The sequence below is a fragment of the Callorhinus ursinus genome, unplaced genomic scaffold, assembly GCF_003265705.2.
Source record: "Callorhinus ursinus isolate GAN/ISIS: 27379988/994484 unplaced genomic scaffold, GSC_fseal_2.0 scaffold1, whole genome shotgun sequence".
NCBI lineage: Eukaryota > Metazoa > Chordata > Mammalia > Carnivora > Otariidae > Callorhinus > Callorhinus ursinus.
The window spans coordinates 126,985,871-127,009,659 of NW_027397063.1; the positions used below are offsets into that span (position 1 = coordinate 126,985,871).

At 37.9% G+C, this 23,789-nt stretch overlaps 1 protein-coding gene across 8 annotated transcripts in view; it reads right to left on the bottom strand.

Annotated features, from left to right (window-relative positions):
* Positions 1-23,789, bottom strand: part of ZNF385D (zinc finger protein 385D) — an 867,637-nt gene that overhangs the window by 54,648 nt on the left and 789,200 nt on the right. The gene's annotated exons all lie outside the window — the stretch shown is intronic.

Here is a 23,789-nt window from a genome sequence, read left to right on the forward strand (position 1 = left end):
CTAGAAAAGCATTTACAAACTCCTATCAGCATTCAGCAGGCTCCAGATGACTACCTAGAACCTTACGTTTTTATTAACATCATAAGAACTTAATTTGTAAGGAAAGGCTACTTTGCAGTTGCAGCTAATTCTATATTTACCTGCCTCTATAATTTGCTTTACTTATAGCTGTCTCTTGCATTAATATGCATTACAAAAGCCCCCTTCTAATATTACTTGATTTGACAGAAATGCATTAGCTATGACAAATGCTTCATAATGTACTCAGACAGTATTAATGCAAGTAGAATCTATGCTAATTATTGCTATTTAAACACAGAGGTTACTCCTTCTGGTCTTCTTTTTTAAAATGGAAATAAAATTTACAGCCACCAGAAATTAGAAATATCTGCTTTTTAAATATGCTTTGCATTAATATCATTTCCCCATATTAAAAGAGCCATATGCAGACTTAATGGCATAGAATAAACATGGTGGATTCATATACTTATTAAAAAAAAAGACAAAAAAGGATAAAGCCCTCACTTGTATGGAAAAAAGGGGGATTTCAGGAGGATGAGCCACTTGGTATCACAGTAAGATTAAGGCCGTTTGTCACCCGGTATCAATTCACCCTCCAGTGGTCCCTTTTTTTAACTGCCCCCTTGTCCTCATCACATACACCCAGATCAGCAGCTCCTTTCAATAAGGAAAGATCCAGGAGATGAAGGATTTCCTGTTCACTTTGATGATCACTAAAAAGCATAGCACATATGGCCTGATTCACTAATAGGTTATTTGGCCGATGATTTTTGATACTTGACTTGTTCAAATTTGTAAGCTTAGCCCACGAACCAAATCCTTTATGGAACTCAGTGAGAACCTTGGGGTCCACATAGCAGATTGTGAACCACTGCCCCAAATCATACCAACTAAAATGCCCCAGGCTAGCTTATCCAATTTGCACGACTGTTTTAGCGCAACTACAAAGACTGAGAATTCATCACCTCCCAAGGCAGCCCAGTCCACTTGCAGATAGCTTTAAATCTTGGAGAAGGCTTTCTTATTGAATTGGAATCCATCTTTCTGCAATTTCCTTTCATTGTCTGGCTAACTCTGGACCAGTTAGCTCTGTCTCTGAGGCCTAGAACAGCACATGAATGTAGTAGGTGTTCGATATACAGTTGTAGGATGAATGAATGTATTAACAATCCTATTTCTTTTGAAGTCATAAACTTTGTAATCTTTTTTTCCAAAAAACCAAGTATTTGGACACTGTTCTCAATGTTTTCATCAGGTTCAAAGTTCCAGTTGCTTCAGGTACTTCTCTCCTGGTGTGGTTTTTAGAACTTTTACCTTCCTAAGGATTGGTTCTAGCCTTGAGAAATTTCATAGACTTTCTTTGAAGTGAGAAGATAAGAACTAAGGGAAATGTACTAAGCACGGTTTGACAAGAGTAGTGTAAGTAGAACCTTTGGTTCTTTAGGTCTGGGACCCATTTGTTCTGAGTAGGATTGCAAAAACTCATGGTCTAGTACCATGAGTAGGTTGGTTTCTTCTAAGTGTGTGGTTCACTCTAAATCAGCAGCCAGTGAATTGCAGGCCTACTCTTGTCTACGTCTGTTTTGTATATAAAGTTTTATGGGAACACAGGCACAGCCAATCTTCCATGTATTACATATGGCTGCTTTCACTCTACAATGGCAGAAATGAGTAGCTATGACAGGGGCTGAATGGTGTGCAAAGGTGAAAATGTTTCCATCTGTTCCTTTACAGAAAAAGTTTGCTTTTCTCAGTTAAAGTTTATGGCAAAATAGGGGCACCTGGGTGGCTCAGTCGGTTAAGCATCCAACTCTTGATTTCGGTTCAGGTCATGATCTCAGGATTGTGAGACTGAGCCTCATGTCAGGCTCTGCATGAAGTATGGAGCCTGCTTAAGGTTCTCTCTCTCCCTCTGCCCCTCTCCTCCCCACCCACCCTTCATGTGAGCATTCTCTCTCTTTTTAAAAGATTTTATTATTTATTTGAGAGAGAGAGAGAAAGAGAGAGAAAGCATGAACTGGGGGTGGGGTGGGGAGCAGAGGCAGAGGGAGAAGCAGGCTCCCGGCTGAGCAAGGAGCCTGATGTGGGACTCGACCCCAGGACCCTGAGATCATGACCTGAGCTGAAGGCAGACACTTAACTGACTAAGCCACCCAGGCGCCCCTGCTCTCTCTCTCTTTTTTTTTAAAAAAAGGTTCATGCCAACATAAGCTGTATCACCAAGCATCACAAACCCAAGGGAACCCAGGAAACTATTCCCTCCTAGGCAAAACTAACTTTTTGCCTTATAATTCCTTCAAGTGTTTCCCCAGCCTCTGCAATTGTTAGAATTATCTATGAAATTTTTTTAAAAATGCCAATTCCTGGGTCTCAAACTAGGCCAACTAACTCAGAAACTCAAGGGTGTGGCTTTGAGTCATCCCTGGCATCGGCACCCCTGCCTTAGTCCTATCCTTCATTTATTTCTGGTTTTGTTGTTATTGTTGTGGTTGTTTGTGTTTGCTTAATTTTTACTCTGACATAATTTTAGACCAACAGAGAAATTACAAAAATAGTATTGAGAGAATTCCCATGAAGTCTTCATTCAGAATCCCCAATGATAACATTTTATATAACATTAACAAAATTATCAAAACCAGGGCACCTGGGTGGCTCAGTTGTTAAGCGTCTGCCTTCGGCTCAGGTCATGGTCCCAGGGTCCTGGGATCGAGCCCTGCATGGGGCTCCCTGCTCCGCGGAAAGCCTGCTTCTCCCTCTCCCACTCCCCCTGCTTGTATACCCTCTCTCGCTGTGTCTCTCTTTGTCAAATAAATGGATAAAATCTTTAAAAAAATTATCAAAACCAGAAAAATGACTGTGGACAATCCTTTTGACTAAATTATAGGTCATATTCAGATTTTACAGTTTTGATATGTAATTTTTTTAGTGTATATTTCTTTGAAATTTAATCACATGTGTATATTCTTGTAATCACCACCACAGTCAGGAAAAAGACTATTACTCCAAAGAAACTTCCTCATGCTACCCCTTTGTGGCCACAGCCTCCCTGCAACTCCAAATCCTAAAAACTGTGGCTGAGTATGATTTGGAGAATGTTACATAAATAGAACAATAAAGTAGGCAATCTTTTGAGATTGGTTTTGTTCATTCACCCTGATGCCCTGAGGTCTACCCAAGTTGTTGCATATATCAATGGTTTATTCCATTTTATTGGTGAATAGAACTCTATAGTATCAGTGTACTACCATTTGTTAATTCATTTGCTCAGTGAAAGGCATTTGGGTTGTTTCCAATATCCAGTGAGCATTAATAGAGCTGCTATAGAGATTTGTATTCCGGTTTTTTTGTGAACATAAGTTTTCAGATCTGTTGGAAATACCCAGAAGTAAGACTGCCAGGTCATATGGCAAGTAGAATTTACTTTTACAGAAACTGTGAACTCTTTTGCTTAATGGCTATACCAGTTTGCATTCCCACCGTCAATGTGTTCCAGTTGCTTTGCATCCTCACTGGTATTGGTATTGCCAGTATTTTATTTTATCATAGCCATTCTAGTAGGTGTCTAGTGCTGTCTTATCATGGCTTTAATTTGCATTTCCCTAATAGCTAAAAAAGAGTTGAATATATTTTTGTGTGCTTATTTATCATCTGTGCATTCTTTGGTGAAATACCTGTTCAAGCCTTTTGTCCATTTTCTAATTGGAATGTCTGTCTTTTTTTTTTTTAAGATTTTATCTTTTTATTTGAGAGAGGGAGAGAGCATGAGTGGGGTAGAGGCAGAGGGAGAGGGAGAAGCAGACTCCCTGCTGAGCAGGGAGCCTGATGCAGGGCTTGATCCCAGGACCCTGGGATCATGACCTGAGCTGAAGGCAGACGCTTAACCAACTGAGCCACTCAGGAACCTCTATTTTTTATTTTTTAAAAAGATTTTATTTATTTATTTATTTGAGAGAGAGAGAGAGAGAGAGAGTGAGAGAGAACACAAGTGGGTGGCAGGCAGAGGGAGAAGCAGATTCCCTGCTGAGCAGGGAGTCCAGCACAGGGCTCCATCCCAGGACCCAGGGATCAGGATCTGAGAGGAAGTCTTAACCGACTGAGCCACCCAGGCTCCCCTGGAATGTCTGTCTTCCTACTGTTGAGTTTAACATGCTCTTTATATGTTCTAAAAAAGATTTGTGAACTGAAAATATTTTCTCCTAGACTAATATTTTTCTGTCACAGAACAAAAGTTTTAATAATTCATGAAGCCCAATTTATCAATTTTTTCTTTTATGGATCATGCATTTGCATCATTATCACTCAAGGTCCAATCTGGAGAGATAAACTACATAGTAATTTGCTCATGGAAATTTCACTATTAACGCCAAGAGGGGATAGCTTTATGATGATTGGTTAGTAAGAAGTAAAGAGATCTTTGACTAATTTAAGACTAACAGATATACAAAGTAGCTAACACTCCTAAGGCTGAGGTCATGTGCCTAAGGAAGAGCCCATCCTTCCCAGAGCTGAGCTCCAGAACTTGTTGGAGAAGGTGTGGCCATGGCCCACTGAATGGTTGCTATAGGGCGTCCCTGGTGGTACTTGCTGGAAATCTGGCCTCTAAAGTACTAGGGAAAGGGGTTCATGGTTAATTATCAAAGGGCACAAAGCTACAAAATTTCTATTTGGTGAGTTGGGAGAAGTTGCAGGCCTATGTGTGCTTCTGGCCACCATGCACAGTAGGAGCTGGGCGTCTATGGCAGAAGCTGTCCACACTGCAGGAAGTCTGGTCAATGACCAAGACCAGGAAGAAAAACTCCTTCCTCCTTCAGTGTCTCTCCAGTGCCCTTTACTGACAAAGCTTAACATAATGCCAGCTAGTAAAAAAAAAAAAAAGAAAGAAAGAAAAAAGAAAAAAGATACTTTAGAAGGGCCCACCCAAATCCATTTTCACAGAGTGAGGCCTGCGAATAGGGCTCTGCCCTACAGTTTCACAGTGCCTACCGGAGAGGGTACTGCCTCTGCCTGCATCAGCATTGAGCAGGATGGTAAGCAGGACTCTACCCCACAGTTTCTGAAGGGACCAGTGAGGAGAAGAAGCTTCTTTGTTCTGTTCACCTATAGTGGAGTGCGTACAGCCAGAAGGGGCCCATCCTACAGGGCTACCATCTTGCAAGTGTATAAGAGGGCTGGAAAGAGGCTTTCCTTGGGGCCGTTGTGTGTGCACTCACTGGAGGTTCCAGGTTGCAGGCTGTTCTAGCATCCAGGCTGGCATTTAGGGGAGGAAAATGAAAAAACAAAACAAAATAAAAAAAAAAACAACAAAAAAACAAAAAACATGGAATTTCCCACCAAGTCATCCCTCAGATATAAAGGCCCCCAGGCAATCCTACTTCTGTCTACCACTCAGTCTTCTGAGAGTGGTTCCATGAGAATTTTGCCCAGGTTTTATAGTTGTAAATAGCAAGAAGATAGGGTGCTGTGTGCTTACTCCATCTTCTCTGAAACCAGAAACTCTTCATAGCCTATGTTTAAATTGATTTATTTCCTTAGACAGCTTGTCGAGGATCGTTCCATACGTAGGTGTTTCTGAGGCATGGTATTATGTTCAGCTGGCTCAGGAGGATTCCTTCTAAAAAATGCTTATTCTGATCTGCAAGACTTTCTTATTTGCTAAATCTAGAGATGGGCCATAATGTGGGCATTAAAGAGACCCATGTCGATACGAAGGGCAAGCTTTACTAAATATTGGAACTGATGAAGAAAGAACTTGAATTGTCCTAAACTACCAGCTAGTGGAAGCAAATGTACATTCAGCATCATCAATTCTCACCTTTGTGGCACAACAAAGGTCCAGGAATGCCTTGGTATTCTTTTGGTTATACCATCATTTCTGATCTTGCTGGCTATCGGCTCCCTCCATGGGGTTTCCTTTTTCTTTATTTTTTTTATTTTTCAAATTTCTAAAAAGATTTACTTATTTGAGAGAGAGAGAGAGAGAGAGAGAGAGAGAGAGAGAGAGAGAGAGACTGTGCACTTGCAGGAGGAGGGGCAGAGGGAGAAGGAGAGGGAGAATCTCAAGCAGACTCTACTCTGACCATGGAGCCAGACCCAGGGATCGATCTCATGACCCTGAGATCATGACCTGGGCTGAAATCAAGAGTCACACATTTAACTGACTGTGCCACCCAGATGATGAACTTTCTAATCCTCCCCTGTCCCATTTTTTTTCTACTTGTGAGGATCACGGAGGAGTGAGAAAATCCTACTCTCATCTCAAAATTACAATACATGATAATAATAATGATTATAACAATAAATGGTAAGAGTAACCTTTCTACCATTTCAGAATATCTACTCTGTGCCAGGCATTATGATACTGTCTTAACTGCAATTTTGATCATCCTCACTACAATTTATTATTTGACAGATGAGGAAAATAAATGGTATAGTAGAGATGAGAAAACTAGTCTGATTCCAAATCTCTTCTACTTTTCCCAAACCAACCCCTTGCCTCTAACCCCCTACTGCCACATCTATAACACCTTTTTTTTGCCTGTACCTAAAGGTAATACATTGTAGTATTTCCATTCTGATTTTATCTACTAAACAAGACCGAAAGCTCCTTGATGGAAGTGAATTACCTTAGGTCTTAAAACACTGAACTGACACAGAATCCTGTTAGGTGTTGAGTGGCTGCTGATTTTCATAGCTGCCAATTTAGATGCTGTCTCTCTCTAGCAACTGACTTAGCAGATAAATTAAAAGAATTTATCTAGAGAGTCACAAATCCAGCCAATGACTAGCTGAGTGGAAGAGATGCTCAGTGAATAATGAGGCTAATCTGACTGATAATCAAAATTTGACCATGCATGCATATGCACACCTAACTTGAAAAGATGTGTCACTGTATGCATTAATTTATAGCTACATACGAAGAAACGGAGTCAAGTGTCATAAATGGAAGTACAAGCCTTTCAAATACACACATTTCAGAGACTCATATATGATGATGATACTTGATAAAGGCTCACATCAGTCATGCCACAGCCTCCTGTCCTGATTACAAAGTACACACTGTCCATTTCTCTGAACATGATGACATGTTATCAAAAGATGATAAATGTCCTCACAAACAGGTAGGGCTAAAAGAAGTGCCTGCAATATTTCTCAGTGGTTTTGCAACAACAAACATCTTGTCTGGATTTTCTATTCTGTGGACTGAAAAGCAAAAGGCTTTAATTATCAGGAAAGCTCAAATGTAAAGATATAAAAATCAGAGGATCTGGGCACTGGAAAAAACATTACATCACATCTCGTATAACCATAATCCAGAGCTGGAACTTGCTCCAAAACATTCCTAACAACTAGTCATATGGCCTATATCAGAATTCCTCCATAGTCAGGAAACTAGCTGGATGCTTTATTTGAAAGGAAGTTCTTTTGTTCATTTGTTCATGCAGTCATTCATTCATTTGATAGTCATCATGTTTTGTTTTTTGTTTTTTTGAGCCAAGACTATGCAAGGCACTAGGAAAATAGCCATGAACAAAGCAGACACATCCCCGTTCTTAAGGAATGTCTGTTCTACTAGAAGTGGCCAACAATAAACACAACTGCACAAGAATAAACTCTTTATAAGTGTGATAATGTGAACCTAGTGAATTGTTCTATATTTTTCATCAATTAGCCCTAGTTGCATAGTTTCATGCCATATAGAACAAGGCTGTCTTCGTTCTTACACATGGTGCCATACCAGATATTTGAGGATACCTAGCATCTTACCCTCAAAACTTCTTCGGGACAAATGCCTCCAGAATGGCTTTACCTCTTTCACATTTGACAACATGTTATGACCCTTTATTCACTACTCTGGTCCTACATGCTAGGTTCTTTCCTTTGTAAATGCAGTGGTTCCTAATCTATCACCTTTGGTCATCATCACATTTGTTACAATTAATTATTTGACCCTGATATAAATGCAAGAGGGCTTGAACATGGATGGGAATACAGGGCTATTTACTGAACATTGTCTCTACTGCAAATTCCAAATTTCACCTAACATCGTGACGGTAGATATAATAATGAACACTATCAGCTTCCTCATTGTCAATCCTACACCTATACTTTCAAATGTAATCACACACACACATACCATATAATACGCACATACATAACAATGTTAATATAGCAATAAAATGGAGAAGACTTGATTTAAGAAAAGGAATTAAATAATATGCTTACTGAAAATGTAACACACATGGCTGGATCACAACCTTGCATTGCAGAGGCAACATGCCTAGTGTTCAGGATCAGGCCTGTGGGCTTAGATTTGCTGGATTCCAATTCTGGTTCTATCATTACCAGCTGTGTGACTCTGGTCAAGTACTTAACCTCTCTGATCCTTAGTATCTTCATCACAAAATGAGAATAAGATGAGAATCCATGTTCATCCATAATATATAGACTGCTTGACTCATAGTAAGTGCAAGAGATACATATGTTATTGTTGTCATTATAGTAAATTATGCAATGAAAATGCAATTTTTTTTATTTCTTAAAACCAAGTCAGTGTTCCTAAAGAGTTTCCTCCATGCTAAATTGGAAGGGGGTAGAAGAATGTACTAGAACACTGAACCTATGTATTTATATTATCATAGTCTTTATAGGTTGAATAACCTCTTTTGGATTTCTTTTAACCCTATGGTGCAAAATTAAAATTTTATGTCTCTTTCTCTTCCTGTGCTTGATCTACCTCTTCTTCTTCCCTTCCATTAATTTCAGGAGGATTATAATTGTTCATAAAATTTGTTCTAGTCTTCCTGACAGTCAAGGCAAAAAGGGAAATAACTCATTATTAAAAAGCAAGAAGTATGCCAGTTCTAAAAAGAGCTAATATTAATTTAGCTTTTCTGGCACCTGTATATATCTGCATATCTAGAATATAATCTTCTACCATACTACCAAGGCAAAATTCCTAATCTTATTCTAGTACATCTGACTATCTGTAGAGGAATTCAAATGTACCCCTCTGATTATCCTGATTCTCAACCTTCTGTTCATCCAATGTCACAAGTGCCATAGAAATAGGACAGACATGACATTCAGGAGATTGCAAGTAGAATAGGCCTGGGCCCACTGGGCAGATGGCTACTTAAGACTTGGCTGTTTTGTTAGACCAGGGTTTTTAGAACATGAATAAACCTGGTCAGCTTCAGTTCTCTGGAAGGAAATTTACAGCATTTATTTGTTTAATCTCTCTAAAGCAGTCCAAAAGCACTACCTGAAGGCAGAACTTAGAATTGGATTTCTGGTCCCAGAGGACACCACTGTTGCTGCTACAGTTGGCCTAAAGCCCTAGCATGTAACAAGCACATTTGCAGTTAGAGTCTATTAATAAACTGATGAAAGCTCACCAGTTAAAAGCTGAAGAATGCCATTTAATGCTCTCTTTTGCTTTTAATGGACTGAAACCTGTTAAAATGGTGCTAAATAATAAGACAATTTTTTTTTTTGCCGTTGATAGAGGGGCAAGAACACACACACACACACACACACACACACACACACACACACACACATTGAGAGATTAATTTCCACAGGCTCAACACCAAAAGTAGCTGGAATGGAGCAAAGCCTAGAGTCTGGAGGGTCCGAGAGCCCCACAGACAGTCTGGAGATGAAACTCGAGATGTTTCATTCAGACAGAACTATGATTACATTATCAACTTTTCCTGGGGCTATTAAATCAGTGGAGCAAAAAATAGGCACATTTGGTCCACAGACAGAGAGAGCCAAGTATAGCGGAGAGCGGCTTAAAATGGCACAACAGATGTCTCGGGGCTCTCATATCAAGGTGCATGCTCAGAAGGGCTCTTCCGGGGGCTCTAATGGGGAAAATGGCTTATTGAGCGCAAAAATGAGAGAAGTTAGGGGATGGACTTTTAAAGACTCTGCTCATTCTTTCACTTCCCAGATGGGCTGTTTCATCTATTTTGGATTTGTGATGTCAAACCAACCCATCGATGCAGTCATTTTGGTGAGACGTTCGCTTTTGAGATGGCTGTCACAATCAAACTTCACAGTCAACATTTGGTTCTCCCTTGCCTCCTAAGAACATTCATCTGCCTGTCCCACCCAATGTCCTTGACCGGCAGGAGGTTCCAGACCTCCAGGAGATGAGGAAGTTCTTCGTTGGTCAGAATGTAGCCTTAATGTTAAGGACACCTCACTCGTGTGGTTATGGAGACCACTTTCTGATTTCCTTCCTGTTTGTCTGGATTTAGATTCACAACCTTTGTCTGAAAACCTGAAGCTATCCATTCAATTTTTATATATATTTGTAAAATTCTTTTACTTCAACTCATGGCTCCAGTGTTTTGAACCTCATTTTAAGTTGGATTTAGCTTCTGCTTGCCTCAGTCACATGATCAATATGTCCTTCCTTTTATTGCCCCAATTTCTCGCTTGCTTTCTAAATCTTGTCCTGCCTTTTCTATTGCAGCTGTTAGAATAGAATAGAATAGAACAGAATACCACTGTGGCAGATTTCATTTACAAAGGTGGTTCTCAACTCACAGGACCATCTTACACTGGGACTTTGCCATCATTGGGTGGAATCTAGGCCCTCTTCCCTTGTGTCTGTCACAACCAATAGAGTGTGGTAGAAGGATATTATGATTGTAGAGGATAGGTCATAAGAGGAAATAAAGCTTCCGCCTGGCTGTTGTTTACAAACCTCAATGTGAGCAGCCCAGAACATATGGAGAGGCCACCAATAGGTACTCTGGCAGATAGCCCCAGCTGAGGTTCCAGCCCAAAGGCAGAATCAGGGGCACCTGGGTGGCTCAGTTGGTTAAGTGTCTGACTCTTGATTTCAGCTCAGGTCATGATCTCAGGGTCATGAGATGGAGCCCTGCATTGCTCAGCATGGAAATTGCTTAAGATTCTCTCTCTCCCTCTACCCCTCCCCAAGCACCCCCCCCAATAAATAAATAAATCTTCAAAAGGCAGTATCAAGAGCCCGACATGTAAGGAAGGTCTTGAAATCACTCCAGCACAAGATCCCATTTGACTGTTAACATACAGAAGATAGCACGCCCTGTTCCTCCACCCAAGCAAAACCTGCCTACTTAATCCCAGAATCATGAGATATTAATAAAATACTAATAATACTAGTAATAAGATACTAATAATCATGAGAGATACTGATAGTAAATGATTCTTTTTTTTTTCACTACCAAGTTTGGAGTGGTTTGTTTTATACAGAGATAATTGAAAAAAAAAAAAACACATTAAATAGCTGAATATGTGGAGACATCTAGACCAGGGATTTGCAAAGTATGGCCAGTAGGCCGAATCAAGCCTGCTGCATGTTTTAGTAAATAATGTTTTATTGGGATACAGCTCATTTGTTTATATATGGCCAATACTGCATTCATGTGACAGTGTCATCGTTGAGTAGCTGTGACAGAGAGTACATGGCCCACAGAGGCTAAAATATCAATACCTGGCTCCATTACAAGAGTTTGCTGAACCCTGATCTAGACAACTGGCTGACTTTTCTTTTCCATTTTTTAAAAAACTTTTGACCTTGGACTTTTACCATTTTGCACGCTTATTTCCTATCCAACTCTGTAAAATTACATATTAATTTGCACACTAAAGATAGACTACACATACACACTCATGCATTTTGGTAAAACTTTCATTAAACTAAAATATACCACGGAGATTCCAAATAGTCATACATGTGGTTTTCATAATGGTAATGTTGAACTGAGTATGAATTGAGGAACCCAAAATTAAATATGCTCATTGACCAAATCAGGGGGTGTGCCACATTATGATAAAATGTTTCATTTTTCTTTCTGGAATAAGAAAACTGCTAATAATACTGGCAACTCCTGACTGCAGAAGTTTACACTGAAGTGGATTTTGATGAAAATAAAACAAAGGTTTTCTCAGGTTTTTAACTAAAGGTAAATGTTCTTAAAAGCCAACATCTAAACTTAATTCATCTGATGACAAAATACCCACACACTGAATAGGCCTGGTTTATGGATCTTAGATGTGTTCTACGTGAAAAAATTATTTTGTTAATCAAGGCTAACTTGGCACGTTTTCTTCTTTACTCTTTGTATTATAAAAAATTAAATTTCTGCAGCATACAACCAAAAAAAAAAAATCTATCTTACCCTCGCCTGTTAATTGCAAGTTTGACGGAAGATGTTACCTTTACCCTTTTGAATAAAGAGACTAATAGTGGACAGAAATACTCAGGGGATTTGACGACCATGGCAAGTAAATTATTCTATCAATGTTCCAACCATAGCTATTAGATTAGCAGTTTTTAACACAAAGACACATAATCTGGTTGGAAACTTGGATTACTCTAAATTAAGAAACTGTTTTTCATCTACTATTTCAAAAACCTTTTCAAAATCTACTCATCCTTTAGGGTAATGAATACTTCCGGCCCCACTTCCTAGGAAAGAAAAGTTAACACATACTAGGATCTGGAAAAAACAAAAAGACAGATATTACATCACTAACATATTTTTCCACAGTATTTGGCAAATGAGAGATTTATGAAATGTTTCTACTAATAGGGAGATAAGTATTATTCTGTCCCATTTCTGACACACATAGCTTTCTTCAAAGCAAATTCTTTAAAATGGGGATGCCAATAACTTAGAAATAGCTCTTTTCATTTTTAATTTTTCTGTATGAGGATAAAATGTGATAATTTGTATGATGGCATATTGAAAACTTAAAAGCTATATAAATAAAAGCTACCCTGTTTTTGAAATTGCTAATTTTATAGGGAAAACTATTTATGACCTTGAATTCTAGATTACATTACCTTATTTTTAAATATAACCATATGCTAATCTAAAATGTCTTAGTAACATAGGAGGAAGCTTGCATTTATGGGCCTTGAACCAATCCTTTCTGGGTTACTGGATTTTCAATTACTTGAATTACTGCACTAAATATCATTTTAGTTGCCTGAAAGAATTAAAGCACTTTTCCAAAGTAGAAATTCTGAGATGATACATATCCTATGAGACTCTAATTTCTTGAAATGCAGGTAATCTCATCTCTTTATTTGATAATTTTGTTATATTCATTTAGAAAAATAACGTTTGACTGAAAAAAAAACCCACTTGTTTCTCTTGTAGTTTTGTTCTTGCAGAGAATTCTGTCATTGTGTAGACAGCATTATAAAATCACACAGAAAAGTTAAGGCTGCAATGGTTTCACATGCAATTCCTAAATTAGCTACTATAAATTTTACATAGATGAAAGATGTTACTTTCCAATACACATGAAGATTTTCTGTGTGGAAAAATAATAACAATATGGTTTTCATTAACAAAATGTAGACCAACAAAAAACTCTGGCCTTTAACCTTATCTTCTCTTACCAGCTTCCATGCAGGTGAAGACCACAATAAAGATGTGAAGAGCTTAAATGTGGGCAGACACACACATTAGAAACTTTTAACAGTTCCAAGGACTGCTATGCATAGACAAAGATTTATAGCAGCACCCTTAGGGGTGTTAATAATGTTTTGCAAAATAAGTGGAACTATCCTGGATGATCCACAGCCATGATGATGTCAATTAGCAACCAAAACTGGGGCTAGTGCTAACAAGGTTTATGGGAGGATTTCACGTTTTGCTGCTTAAGAGAAGACAGCAAGGCAAAAGGAGTCAGAACTTGCGTTCAAACCCTAGCTCTGCTTCCTACAAATTTGTAGACTTCAGTCAAGTTCTTCAATTCAGAATGTGGTTTCTTTATCTGCAAATTAAGAATGTTTATTTCTAAGAGTCAGGCACTCCCCATAACCTTCATAAGCCTCTAGCACAGAAGTTCTAAACCACTTGGGATAGCCTTTTTTTCTGTCTCCTTCACTAAAGTGAGTCACTAGAGGATGGGAGTTATATCTAAAGGCAGCAAATACTCAATACTTGCTAAATGTTGACTAAATGCAACATTTCAACAAAGAAGTCATTTTAAAGATGACATACTCTAGACATTCAGTTTAGCATACACCAGTTAATATTCACCCCCCTTCTACCTCCCTCAAATGAAAGGGTCATTCCAACAGCTCTAAACTTTCATGGTACCATTATCCGCTCTTTTCTCCTGACAAATCATGTTCTATGCTGGGTTACATTTTGGGCTTATTTCTTGTTTTCTCAACCAGACTGAAGAACCTTAAGGTAGAACTCCTTTTCTGCATCTTAGTTTTCATTCCTGGCTTATCTGACCTACTGTAAAAATACTTGTAGCTGAATGAGTAGGTATGACTGAATGGATGGATGAAAGAACAAATAACCTACAGTTCATGAGTCAGAGTCTCGAATATCTGACCATTTCAGAGAGTGGTGAGGGAGCTTTTCTTTTCCACAAGCCTTTCTACTTTGGCAGCATGAAAGAAGTACATTGTTTTTTTTTTTGTTGTTTTGTTTTGTTTTTCTTATTGTACTTAATTCCATTAGAGAGTTGGCAGGAAAACAGAAGGCGGGACAATAAATAAAATAAGGTCCAAATGGGTCAGTATCATTACTGCTACACATTCTGCATCTTGACCTTCACCTTGGAGTTTGGCAAGGCACCAACTGTTAGTCTGAATGTGATTGATTTGAACAATCACATAAGTGTAAAATGTCAAGGCTGCCCCTAAACTGAGTCATAACAAAAGCAAAGCAAACTAAAGCACCAGCTACACGCTGGCTGAGTGGCACAGATTAGACCCCACATAGTTAAATATGCTCTCTGCCCTCAAATTTAACCTGATGCCAATGTCAGAACTTGAAGTTAGTACATAGTCAATCTGATTCTGTACAGCTTTTAAAAATGTTCCCAACTCTCATTAAAAACAAGAGTAGCACAGTAATTTCATGATGAATCTGACTACAATTATGATCATTAAAATAGTGACTTAATTTTATGCTGTCTTTAGGAAATGTTCAACCCAAGGGTTGCACCTTCAAATTCTGAGTTACACTGGTTAATATCTTTGATTTGTATTATAAAGTAGTTAAATGTGATAGAGTTCAATTAGTAAGACTCATTGACTATATGCATTCAAATTGTTGCTGAACATTTTGGAGTGTGTTAGTTTTTACTGTTAATAGAATTCTTAGGATGATCTTCCTGAAAATAAAATTAATACAGCACTATTTATTGATATATATTTTTTCTTTTCTTTTCTTTCTTTCTTTTTTTAAGTAGACTCCATGTTGGGCGTGGAGCCTGATGTGGGGCTTGAACTCATGACCCCGAGATTAAGACCTGAGCTAAGACCGAAAGTCAGAGGCTTAACTGACTGAGCCACCCAGGTGGCTGATATTTTTAATGTAAAACTGCTAGTTGCCGGGGCGCCTAGGTGGCTCAGTCTGTTAAGCGTCTGCCTTCAGCTCAGGTCATGATCTTGAGGTCCCGGGATCGAGCCCCCCGTTGGGCTCCCTGCTCAGTGGGGAGTCTCCTTCTCCATCTCCCTCTACCCTCCCCACCCCCGCTCATGTACACATTCTCTCTCTCTCTCTCAAATAATTTTTTTTAACTGCTGGGACAAAGATGTGTGATGTAAAGGTGTATGCTCTATCAAGGAGGTGAAAATTTCATGGGGTTGACAAGTAGGAAGATATACAATTTCAGTAAGTGCTAGGGCAGAGTTTACATAGAAGCTTGGAATAGGAATCAATCAGGCAGAGTGTGAATGCATTTGTATGCATTTGTATGCATCCATGCACATATGCATTGGCACATAACATGTACATCCTCTGTGCATCGGTATGTGATGCAGTAGGTGGGGTGAGGTATAAGAGAGGATTTTTCCAAGCAAAAGAACACACACATTTTGCTTGCAGCCCTCAAGTGATTTTGCTGGGCTGGAACTAGGGACAGATATGGAGGGCTGACAGAATGGTAGGTAAGAGCTAGATCACAAATAAGTTTTGATGCTATGTTTAAGAGTTTGGCATTCATAGAACATAAATAAAAGTGTAATTTTTAGTTTAAGTATCTGTTTCAGTTTGGGTTTTACTAAGAATTCAGTAGAAGCTTTATGTCTCCTGGCAGCAAGAAATATGCTGTTGGTGTGCTTTGTTTCACATTTCCTGTCTACCACTATTAGATAGCAAACTCTTCACTTTCCCAATTTGAAGACAAAGTTCTCTAATTGTCCACATGTTTTTACAGGTGCTCACCTCACATACTGTCATATTTGATCATTGTTCAACTTTTTTTGTTGTAGTAGATATTCTACCTTAAAGAATTATTATCTTGCCATTGAAATAGTTTATCAATATATAAGTATGTGTCTACTCAATTCCTAAGAAGAACATAAAAATAGGGGAAAAAATTCCTCCATGAATTAAAGAAACAAAAAGAAGAAGAAGAAAAACACATACAAACACACAGAGACACAGATGTTTCTGGAAGTGTGGCATCTGTAGGCAAAGCCACAGGGAGTTTTAATTTAATTTTTAAAATTCATCCAGATGTCTGGTATTTCATAGATACCGGCTAGATGTTTAGCTTGTAATTTATTTTAAGATTTGATATTTCTGGTAAAAAAAACAATCACATATACAGAGTGTGTACACAGACACAGACACCCACGTATGCATGCCAAGTTAGAGACCCAGTTGCTTTAGACTCTAACATAAAATTATACACTAGCTTGTCAAGTTAGTCTTAATTCCCTTATCTTGCACAGCATACACCTGCACCCAAACAAAGCTGGATGACAGGTCCTTTACAAAGTTTAGGTCTCTCACTGCTTCATTCATTCATTATGTTGAGGAAGACCACATGTTCTTGTCTAGATGAATAATTCATTGTGAAATTCTTCTGTGATTCAAGGAGTTTTATGTAGTGTATCTAAGACAAAACCTTTATCAGCCTAACAGGACCAGCAAAATACCATTCATCTTGATTTCCTCAAGCACAAGAACAGGACAGAATATTTTGTGTTATTTCCATGTCATCTCTAATATACAACTTGTCATCACTGGTTCACATACAAAGATCCTGGAACCACAATATTCAAATAAGTGCTAGATTTTTTTTTTTTTTTCCTTCTGAATTTCCCTTCTCTTTTTCAGTCTCTCTGGAGATCTGCTACCAGCATACTCTGCTGGCACTTATCACACATCTTGAGAAGGGAACACTTGATAAAATTCTCTATCTTTGACCAATCTGAAGCATGTCATGAGCCAGTGCTAAGAAAAGAAAAAGCAATTTAGGCATAAATGTTCTCACAATTGTACTTCAACTCCTGCCCCAAGAGGCATGCAATGGGGTCCTTTATCATTGTACTGATTGTTCCAGGGAGGGTTTGTTTGGAAGAATGGATCAGAAAAGAAAGACCCTAGGAGCTAGCACAATTTCCACTAAGCCAGGAGGGGCATTTAAACACCACTGCATCAGATCTTTAAGTGCTGATAGAAATGTGTCCCTTTTCAAATGACTTTATATTTCTTCTTAAATTTCAACAGAGCTATGGATTCATAAGCCACAAAAATGTTTGTTTCTCTGCTTAAAGAAAATGGGCAATGCTGATTATGAAAACCTGGTGTAGTGGGATATTTCAGGGGTGGGTATGAAAGATAAAATCTTGTATATAAATAAATGTGTTAAATAGTTATATTTATATATAATATGTACTATACTCTATCATATATACTAATATATAATACAATATCAAAGATACATAGCTTTCTGATATCAAGCCCAGCTTGTATTTTGTTATTATTTTCAACATTTGGGACATTTGTCTGAAGACTATGTCAAGAAAAACAAACTTTTCCCATCTTCCTTATGAAAACAGAACAGAGCTAATTCCCACTTGTCCTCCATTAAAAACTGTGTACCTATTTCCTAAATGACATTGGGATTAGTGTTTCCTAACAAATGAGTCATCTACCACTTCTATTTCCAGTTTACAATTCTCATGATTTGGCTTCTACATAAATGGAAGGGGGAAAAGAAATGTTTGTGCTTAGCTTTGCCTGGAACTGGGCCAATTGTAAACAGCTGGCTCTAGAGGGTAATTCTCAGGAAAGAACCCAGAAAGGAAAGAACCCAGATTTTGTGACTTTACAACTGATTGACTTTCCCAAAGAAGCTTTGTTTCCTGATATATTTGCTTTCAGTCACTGGCCATCATTTTACAAAGTAAATCTTTTTTATCATTAGAAAATATTTTCTTTATCACTCCAAGTGCCTGACCAAATAATGTGAATTCAAATAAACACTTAGAGTCAATTATTAACCCAGAGCAAATAAATACTCCTTTGCGTTCCTAGAGCTTCTCAAAAATAGATTCAAAAACATTTCAGTCTCAGCACCTTTGAGTCAGATGAACACGATATCCCCGGATTATAATTTTAAATTAAAAAAAAAGAGAAAGAGAGGAAAAAATGGATACAAAAGAAGACTAAATCATAAGGATGAATAGTGCAAATTTAAATAACACAGTGGCTTTATCTGATGAATATATTTGCAATTCACTGAGACTTGATAAAGAGAAGTATGTACTAGAACCAGAAGAAATGTTCTCAGATCTTACCAGTTAGATGACTAAGGTATGTCTATATACTCAATGTATAGGCTAATTAACTCCTGATCTTTACGTGCTGATAGAAATGTGTCCCTTTTCAAATGACTTTATATTTCTTCTTAAATTTCAACAGAGTTATGGATTCATAAGGTAGTCACAGGAGGGGACATTAGAAATGTCAAGGTATTCCTTACCTGTGCAACTAGAGAACCTCAAAACAAATAAGCAAACAAACTTCAGGGGTTAGACTTGATGACCTTTATGAAAACTCTGAAATTTGATGACTAATATCTCAGAATTCTTTAGATTAATGAGAACCTTTGTTCTTCCATGGAGTCATCTATGCAACAAATATAAAAGTCTAAAGCTTTGCTATGCTCCTCCCTTCAAAGAAAAAAAACACAAAGCTGGCTGCTTCAAGTTTTAAAACTTCTTATTTATATTTTATATAAATAGTACTCTGTAAAAAAATAAACAGATTAATCAAGTATATACCCTCAATGAATATGTCATCTAGCAATAGGAGGAGGTAAAGATATAAAAATTATATCTTTTTTTAAAGATTTTTATGTATTTATTTATTTAACAGAGATAGAGAGAGAGCACAAGTAGGCAGAGTGGCAGACAGAGGGAGAGGGAGAAGCAGGCTCCCCACCGAGCAGGGAGCCCGATGCGGGGCTTGATCCCAGGACCCTGGGTTCATGACCTCAGCAGAAGGCAGACGCTTAACCGACTGAGCCACCCAGGCGTCCCTAAAAATTATATCTTAAGATAGGGTAGTTAGGTATGGATTCTTATGGGATTTGAGATGCAGAGAGAAGAGAAAAGTGATATACTTTTAAGAGAGAAATTTAGAAGAACAGTAAGACAGAAAATGAAGGTGAGACAGAAAAATAAGGTGTGTTTCTAGTGGAGAATATTGCAAGTGAGCAGCAGAAGAGAAGTTTGGGAAGGTAGGTTGTGGTCAAACCACAGAGGACCATGAGGCTCAGCATGAAGATAAACTGAAGGTTTCTGAATGAGTAGGTGCTATGATCTGCCCTGTAGAGTATAAACAGACAGGAGAATGAAGAACATGGTTGTCAAGGGACAAGAATGGAGACAGCTGGACTTGCCCGGAGGCTAGGGCAATTGTATGAGCAAGGCACAGACTTGTACGAGGCCAGGATGAGGGTAGTAACCAAAAGGGAACGAGTAAAGGATGGGAGGGGAGTGGATTCTAGCACCTGAATAGACATATGGACTGAGATAGAAGAGGCAGAGACACCTAGAAAGTTTCAACTCTGTGAAGTTCAGGATCAAAACTGAAACTAGGAAAGACAGGATGGAGACAAAGTTGGGGATGGTAGAGAAGGTTAGGCTTTTTTCTTTCTTTCTTTCTCTTTCTTTCTTTCTTTCTTTCTTTCTTTCTTTCTTTCTTTCTTTCTTTCTTTCTTTCTTTCTTTCTTTTTCTTTCTTTCTCTTTCTTTCTTTCTTTTTTTTTGTTTTTTTTTACCTGTAAAACAGAAGTGCTGACAAGCCACCGAAGTTAGTGACGAATAAGTCATGGAATGTCAGGTCAGGTTTTAGGCTAGAAATGAGGAATGCTGAGACATCTAGGCACAAGTGATGGTTAAAGCCATGGAGGAATGCTGTGTTACTGTTCACCAATTTCTGCTTCCCCTCCCTGGAGGAGATTATTCTTCCCTGCCCATGATAATCAAGCTTGACCATGGAACTTGACAAAGTAAAGTGAGAAGAATATTAGATGTCCCTTCCATTAAGAAGCTTTGAGAGCCTATTGATTCACAATCTTTTTTCTCCCCCTGCTATAGAATTGGTAATGTCCAGCTAGTGACTCCTTCATTAGCCTAGCCTGCAGTTAAATTAACCTGGAAGAAAACCACAGCTAATATGTAGTGTGAGGGAGAAATAATTAGTTGTTGTAAAAGCCACTAGGATTTGGAGGTTGTTTATGACTGCAGTATAAACTAGCCTAACTTAACTGATAGACCATGGGAATGAATAGGATTACCCAAAAAGGAAAACTAAAGAAAGATCATAAGATGACCAAGCCTGGGACTTAATTCTATGATTGTGAATTTGTCATTTCACAGGAGGAAGAATGAGCTACATTTGCTAAGTTACTTCGGGAATCCTTCTTAATTTTTCTCATTACTTCTTCTGGGTCAAAAAACCTCACATTTAAAAAAAAAAAACCTTGCTAGATGAGACAAAATCATTCTGGCCATATTTGGAAATGTTTGCTCTTTGAATTATTCTCTAATGATTAGCAACCATTCTTACGTACCAACAATTCTGAGTGCTTATTTTTAAAAATATTATTTTTGTCTGGAAATTTTTCTTTGTGTAAATTCACTAACCTAGCACTCTTCATTAGACCATGAGAAATAAAATTATGCTTTAATGTTAGGGAGTCTCATCCTGCCTAGAGGTAGGGGAACTAGGCTTTCTGTGAGCAGTTGGTGGTTGATCACTGAATATTATCTTTTGCTCACCACGCCAGCAGGCAGAATGACATAAGCAATGACAAAAAAAAAAAAAAATCCCAAAATTATAGTTCATGAATAAGAGCTTACCCTGCAGATCATGTAGACATATTTGTTATCTTAAGGCAGCAATTAAAACCCATAATATATGATTTAGGAATTTAAGAGAAATGGTCAGTCAAAATTATTTTTATCAAGTAGATATGCAGTGAAACTTTGCTCATTATGACTATTCTACTTCCTGTATTTTAGAGAATCCCAGGAAAGCCTCCAAATCAATGTTCTAATTCAAGTCCACACCACTTCTTGTCCTTTTCGCTACTGTCGTCCACTCTTCTTTAAGGTGCTCATCTATCAAATCATTGTATACTTAGCCTTCTTAATAGCAGTTAGCTTTTTTATATAGCTGGATTATTTTCATTAAGAATGATTTTATAAAACTAGTAAAATGTGATTTAATGCATCTATATCTTTTATGTATGGATAAGTCCAGGAATCACAAAACAACCTTGTGTATTAAGCAGTAGAGTTAAAATTTTTTTGTTAAAACATACATGATCTTTGGTTCTAGAGTCTTATCTCTCTCTCCTTCTGCCTCCAAGTATTTAACTATTCTAGGAAACTAGCTCAAAGACCCATCTTGTTTTCAGGGTTGTACTTCTTCCTAATCAATATGAAGAAGCAGACAGTAATAAAAAGGACAAGTAATAGTTTTAAGAAAATTCCAATTTGTCAGCATAGGTGCATCTGATTTATATTGCAATACAAACGGGTAAGAAGGCTATAAAATGACAGGAGGTTTCCTGGGCTACTTCTCATGGGTAGTTTTGTGGAAATCCCAATTTAAGGACAGAATTCAGCTTAAAAACTTCTAGCGAGTGTGTTGAAATTGTTAGTCTTTCAACCTATATGACTTTTTTTCCTGGGTATAGTTTCCCATGGATTAGGAAGGCAATGTACTTCTGATGCTCATAACGTTCTTCCTTTGGCTTTAGGATATTTATACTAAGTTTACAGACTTTGCTATCCTTTCTGTCCTTCTGGAATTTTCTTAGCTTCATCTTGAAAGGGTATGTCACCATTTCAACACCATTCCAACCATTAGATAAGTGCTGGCCTCTCTGCTAAGAATCTGTTTATTTTACGTAGGTTCTCGCCACACCCCAATCCAAAACCTATTTCCATTTAACTTCTGAAAGGACAGAACCTTCATGACTGCCATCCTTTCCAAACGAATTTCTGACTGAGGCATGGAGGTATGTATTCATAACTCATTTATTATTCTAGTTTCCTAGGATAGTTAAGTACCTGGAGGCAGAAGGAGAGAGAGATAAGACTCTAGAATCAAAGATCATGTATTTTTTAACGATAAAAAATTTAACCCTACTGCTTAATATGCAAGGTTGTTTTGTGATTCCTGGACTATCCATACATAAATGATACAGATGCATTAAATCACACTTCCCTAATTTTACAAAATCATTCTTAATAAAAATAACCCAGAGACAACACACATGGGAGCCTTTCCTAACCGAAGTTAGCAGTTTTACCCATCATGTACAAATATATTTTTAAATGATGAGAATCCTCAATTTAACAGGGTTTGTTTTTTTTTTTTTTTTTTTTTTTTTTTGCATTTTAAGAGGATTCGAGGTAACCCAAATAGCTATTGATAAGAATATCTAAGAACAGAGAAGACTGGGGACAAGCAAAAACTTTACATCAAACCCCATCTCTTTATATCAAACTAATTTCTTTGTTCTTCCTACCTACTATCTTTTTGCAAAAAAAAAAAAAATCTTTATGGAAAATATGGCTTTAGGGATCCCAATTTGTACCCTGATAACTAGGAGCAGAAATTACACTCACCTGCTTCATTACTGCTCATTCCCCTACAGCCACCAAAATAAGGCAGTGAATTTTCAGTTAATAGAGAAAAAAATTAATGCTTTCTTGATAAGGTTTTACATCTGAATTAATAAGATGGCATAATCCAGTTCTTGCTCTGGATACTAAAGAATTGAACACGACAAGCACTTTTTTTTCCCTGTAGTATGTTGTGACACAAAATTGGATGAATCAGAGAGCCAAAGAAGTGAAAGAAAATACAGCGATTTAATAGATATTTTACTCAGTACCTACACCATACTAGACCAGGGTACAAAGATGACAGTTGCACTCAGCCTCAGAGGGGACATGGGGATCTCAGGGAGTGTGGGGCATAATGCATCTACCAATAATATACTTCGGTAAAGGACATGACATGTGTCACGGGAACTCAGAGCGAATATCATTATTCCTTACAGATTCACATAGAAGCAAGCATCTCTCCAGAACATCTGAGGAACATATATGTGTCTAATCGATGCCACCATGTGTAATAATGTTGCTTTAATCTGTTCTATTTGTTCACTGTAGCATTTTACATTTTCATCAGTTATGGCTGGAAGATTCTCTTCTACTTAAGATATTACTATTGATGATGATATAAATACTTCCTGACCATTGTCATTTGTAGGGATTAGAAAACAACCGACATGTACCAGCCATGGTGTTCTAGAAATTGATTTATTAAAGATACATCTATGAATCACACAGGACCTCTTTTTATGTAAATATTGAGGACCAGTGGTCTTATATTTAAAAATGCCAGCTTCGGGAAACCCCACTGGTTTCCCCTGCCATGAATAAACTGTTTGCTTGCAGGAGCTATCCCAAGA